Here is a 6,013-nt window from a genome sequence, read left to right on the forward strand (position 1 = left end):
CAGTGAATGCAGAAAGAAAAATGGAAGCATATACTTCTGAATCATATGGTATGAATTAAACCAAACCCAGTTATCCTTGTCCTTGAACTTTTATTTTTTAACTCTAAATCAGTAAATTTACATTTTAGTTTAAGTCATTTTAAGTAGTACATTCTTTTTCTTGCACACAAGAACATATTAACTGATGTAGTCTACCCCTGGCTGTTTATGGTTCCTCTGAGCTGAAGGTACAAGTGATAGAGAACAGAGAATCAAGAAGAAGCTGGTAAATTAGACAGATTGAACAGATTATTAAAACCTAGGAGGAAGATGAAAAGAGTATAGTAGAAGTTTTTTAGATAAGCTGAAGGTGGTGCCTAAGAAAATGCAAAGCTATACAATATGCAGGAGGTGATCCTTATTTAGAAGGCTAATGAACTGTTAGTTTTTACTTAAAACAGAGATAATTAACCTTAGCTAATGCAGTTATTGATGCTATAATCTCCTAAAAAATATAAATTAATAAATAAAAAGTAATTACTGATGGCTTAAGCAATCATAAATTAACGATTGACTTTAATATAATATATACATATAATATATCGTATTGTATGTTATACCTTTTTTAGGACAAAATTAGTGGTTTAGTCCCACATATGTACTTCAGAAATAGAATGAGTACATTTCTAGTTCACATAAATCCATTATCCTTGGTTGTTAAGAATATCCCCACTTTGCATTGTTATAAGTAATAGAGCCATTGAAAATACTTGTACATCAAACACATTTGACCTAGATCTAATTATTTCACTGGCAAATTTGTATATATGAAATCAAATGGACAAAGTCTTTAATTTAAATCCATTAAATAAATCCACCCAAACCATTGCCAAAGCTAGAAATTGTTTTATAAATGTTTTGAAAATTTAAAAATAAAAATTTAACTCATTTCTTTTTATTTTCATTTATTCTCAGTAGTTAAAAAATAACTTTTACTTATAAGCTTATACATTCCAATATTACATAATGAACCATCAGCATAAGTGAAAATGAGATCTTTGAAGTTGAAATTAAAAGTTTTGCTAATGTAGTAACATCAGGGTGCTCATTTCAAATAATGTAAACATTTCAATGGGCATTTAAAAAAATTGAATTGCACAATATATATTTGGTCATATTGCTATGCTAGTAGGCCTAGTTATTTCCCTGCCTCTGCTATTGGCCTGTGCTGTGCTGTCCAATATGATAGAAATGTGGCCATTCAAATTATTTAAAGAAAATAAAAAATGCATTCTTCAGTTTTACTAGCCAGCTTTCAAGTGCTTAATAAACTCATTTTTCTAGTGGCTACTGAATTAGACAGTGCAAATATAGAACAGTTTACACTATTAAGAAAAGATATATTGGAGAGTGCTGGCTCAGTTATTTGTGTTTGAAAAACACTTAGCTCTGTATCCTTTTTTCCCCATTCATTCATTCTTTCATTCATTTTAGCAAAAATTATAATAATAATTTAGGTCCTAATGCTTTCCAGATGCTAAGATTTGGTAACAAATAAAACAAATCCCTGTACTTATTATACATCATAATTAATGGATCAGAAAATAAACATAATTTTTTACAGAGACAAGTGCTTTGAAGAAATGGTAAAGTGATAGTAACTTAGAAAGGTATATGAGATAGGCTGGGCGGTAAATATGAGATGATTATCTTGGGTGAAGATCCGAATGGAGAGAAGGAAAAAACTTTGTGAGAATACCTAGAAACAGAAAATTCCATGTGGAGCAAACAATAACTACAAAGATGCTGAGGCAGGCTATTCCTTACTGTGGGTCAAGAAAGAACAATAAGCTGAAAGCAAAGTGATACCAAAGGCCAGAATAAGTCCATGTCATGTCTTTGAAGTGCTGGTCAGGATATTGGATTACACATTGAAATGTAATAGGAAATCATTGGAGGGCTTCTAGTACAGAGTAAATGACATCATGTGACTTACTTTTTAACAATATCGCTGTGACTATTGTGTGGAGAATAGATTATGGTGGGTATAGGTGGGAATGAAAAAGGAAACTAGAGAGTTGACTAGGCAGGAGTCTAGGTGAGGAATGGTGACTTGGATCAACATGGTAGCAACGAAAGTCAAGAGAAATATTAGATTTGTTAAGAATACTTTTCTTCTGTACTGATTATGTCTCCTGTGTCTACTCTACTTTTGAACCATCAAGACAGTGTCCAGAGGCTTGCTTTGTGCTAGATTATTATTTTTGTTGAGCTATAATGTCTCAGTGTTCTACTTCCTGACTAATGGTCAATACTAGAAGGCCTTGTCAGCACTCAAGGCACTGGGTTATTTGAAAGTAATTTCAAAGCCTATGTCCACAGCTCAATAATAATAGTTTCAAGAAAAGAGAATGGTTTTCATGTCTTTTCTTACAAAAAAATTTTTTCTAGTCACATTGGTATATATCTCTTCATACCATATATCTTAATGAACATTTTCCTTTTGCCAGTTTCCTTTTGTCTGCTTCCTGGTGCTTTTGTTTTTCATGGATAATGGTTACCTTGGATGTATCAATAGACATTGTGTATTCTACTCTTCAGTTTTCTTCTAATTCTAATTTCTCCTTTTCATAGTGCTTCCCATATTTCTTGGTAACATTTAATTCAATGAGAAATCAAACAATAAAGGAAGATACTATGAAATATTTCATTAACAGAACATTTTAGTAAATATGCAAATTCAAATGCTCAAATTAACAATTCTTTGTTAGAAATACTGGAAGTTTATCTAAGGCAATGACTTGAAATCCACCAACTGGCTGTTTATCAGTTTTTTAAAAAATAGATCATAACATATCTGATTTAATCTCTGTTTTTAAATTGTGATCTATATGATATATATTTTTTATTATTTTTCTACTGTGTACTAGACAAATTTAAGTCTACCTAGATAGTGGCTTTTCTTATTGATTTCCTCCTAATAGTTATTCTGTTTTATTCCAATCTATCCCTACATTTGAAATTTCTATTTTTTATTCATATCTCCTTCACTTTTTGTGTGACTCCTATATGAAATCTTTCCTTTGCAATTTTTCTATATGAGACTGGCTTTAGAGGAAGGAGAAAAAAAAATAGGTAGCCTATTACCTGACACTTCTCAAGTAACAGATGCCTTACCTTTTATCTATGAATTCTAGTCCTACTTATCTTGTAAGAGGGACATAAACTGTATTTTATACAATGCCCATTATACTGTTACTCATATAATCCAGAACATAAAACAACAATAAATAATCCTTCCCTAGAAAATCAACATTAATCTTCTTTCCTCTTCATTCTGTTACAGTTTTGTCTCTAAAATCCCCCTTTTGTCACAAATTCAAACCCAGATACTTCAAGTCTTTTGATTAGCACCATTCACTTTCTCTATTGAACACAAACTGTTTATTTCACGTCAGAAATTTATATCCTCTTGCTTTTTGTTGGTTCTTTTCACACTGACGAACTTATCTGTCATACGGTGCTCCCAAATCTGTTACTCGCATGTGCCTTTCAAGGAATAAATGTTTCACTTTCAAACAATGTTCAGACTGCTGTCTTACATACTTTAATCTTCACCTATAAAGTCTTCACCATTCAAATATCATTGTATCTTCCTGAATGCTGAATCTCATTGCTCCCTCCTCAAAATGTTCCATTATTTTATAAATATTTTCCTAATTACAAGTAAAATATAATTATATTTTATATTATATTATATTATTATATTTTATAATTATTATAAATTTTTGAGTGCCCCCCATGCCAACAGTGGTGTTAATGTGTTTTACATATATTCATTCCGCTCACTGTTCCCCAAAATATTTTATTTATCTCCTTATTGTTCAGAAGAGGAAATTGAAGCTTAAAAAATTTACTCATGTTTAGAGACTACAAAGTAGCAGAGCTAGGATTTGAACCAAACCAGTGGATGCTATTGAAAAGAGCACATTTTGGTTATTCAATAATATAGATCCTAGTTTTAAAGTAGACTTTTGGAACTGCAGAACAGGAAAAATAAAACTGATATTTCTACATTACAGATAGGGTGTGATAGAGCAGGGCAGTATATCAGGTATTTATCTCTTTGGCAACTTTAGACCTTCTTAGCCTCATCTGCCTTTTGTTCCAGCTGCTGTTATAACATAACAACAAATCAAGTTCACATAGGTGCAACATGACTGAGTCTTGTTTCAGAACCTCATCACTCATCAGGGAAAATGTTGATTGGAGGAATTAAGAGGTCATCCATGACCACTACATTTACATTTGCATGTACCATGTTCATCAGAAATGCAACTGGATGATCATGGAAGAATATAAAAAAAGCATCTTTCAAAATTGTTCCGTCAGCACATGGAATGCCTAATAAACTCTAAAAAAAAATTCAGAGGAAAATGTCATAACTGTAAACTAAAGAATACCTAGATATACAGTTATTTTAAAAATAGACTGCTCAATTCTGAAGAAAATTATTTCATTTTCAAGGCACTTAATGTAAAACACAGTGACTGATAATTGCAATGCTTGGCACTGTATTGGTCAACAATCACTAAATGTCTACATTATCACTATTTAATGTTATCAAATGGAAATACTTTTAATTTATATGAGCAACTTCTAATATAAATTCTAAAAATATATATATAAACACCATGAAAGATGTCTTAAAATATGAATTTTCACATGCAAAAGAAAATCTTTGTCTATGGCCATGCTACCCTGAACAAGCCCAATCTCATATGATATTCAAAGGTAAGCAAGGTCGGGCCTGGTTAGTACTTGGATGGGAGACCACCTAGGAAGACCAGGTGCTGTAGTCGTAAAAAAAAAAAAAATATATATATATATATATATAGCAGGGTATATAGAGAGAGTATGTATATATATATATACATACATATATATATATATACACACACATACACACACACACACACACACACACACATATAAATAAGGGATTGTAAACTGATAAGATCCTTGCAATCTGTGAGATCAAGCAAGGGTTGCCTCGCCCCCTACCACCCTAAAAAGAAAATCTTCATGTTGAAAATTGACAAAAATGTGTTATACACCCATAATGCTTGAATTTCTCCATTACTGAATTGAATAGGATTAATTCAAGGGATGAAGAGAAAATGAGAAATGTATTAGTTTTAAATCTGTATTTTTTGGTGGTGATAGATAGGCTGAGATTATTAAAAAGTGGCAGAATAAAGAAGTGAGAAAATAATTGTATTGAATAAACTTGTCTATTCAAAAGTAGATCACTAAGTCAATTATTATTCTAAATCATCTACTAAAGTCTCTTGTAGGAATAAAAATAAACATTTGGAGATAATAAAGTAATGAAAGATTAGTCTATGTGACTAAAGACAAAAAATATAAGGCAAGAATGCAGTATATAATTAATTTCCTGAGTATTACAGAGTAAAAGCATGAACTAATAATACTGCCTCATCTGAGAGCCATTTAAACATTTGATTCAAAAAAAGGAGCAATATGAGTAGGTACACAAATGTATAAAAATGAAAAAAATGCCTGGGCAAAATAACCAGAAATAGATGTAAACAAATCAGAAATATAATACTTTGAAAAATCAAACTATATTGGAAGTTCAAAAGTATATGAATAAAATTGTCTTCTTATCTGGGAAACAAAAATTAACAAAGGTATTTAGCAATAATTTTTTTTTAAGTTAATACATTCAAAAACTGTCAGATTCTAGAAAACCCAGGTTTGCCAAACATTTATAACATATTAAATTAGTATTTTGTTTTCTTTTTCCTTTTTTGAGTTGACAGCACTGAACACATCAGAATTATCTCCCAAGTTGAAAACTTCTAACAGAATACAGTTAAAAGTGGACTTTGCAGGTCAATTCTAACTCTACCATCTGTTAGCTTATGCACACTGGTTACCTAATTGTCTCATTTTATTCAAGTTAAAACAAAACAAAACAAAACAAAAAAACTTTAAGGAGTAACACTCC

General features: G+C 30.9%; 1 pseudogene; it reads left to right on the top strand.

Annotated features, from left to right (window-relative positions):
- Positions 1-4,722: 4,722 nt before the first annotated feature.
- LOC120610120 (uncharacterized) lies at positions 4,723-4,841 on the top strand (annotated as a pseudogene).
- The last annotated feature ends 1,172 nt before the right edge of the window (positions 4,842-6,013 follow it).

The sequence above is a fragment of the Pteropus medius genome, unplaced genomic scaffold (assembly GCF_902729225.1).
Source record: "Pteropus medius unplaced genomic scaffold, Ma_sr-lr_union100, whole genome shotgun sequence".
Lineage (NCBI taxonomy): Eukaryota > Metazoa > Chordata > Mammalia > Chiroptera > Pteropodidae > Pteropus > Pteropus medius.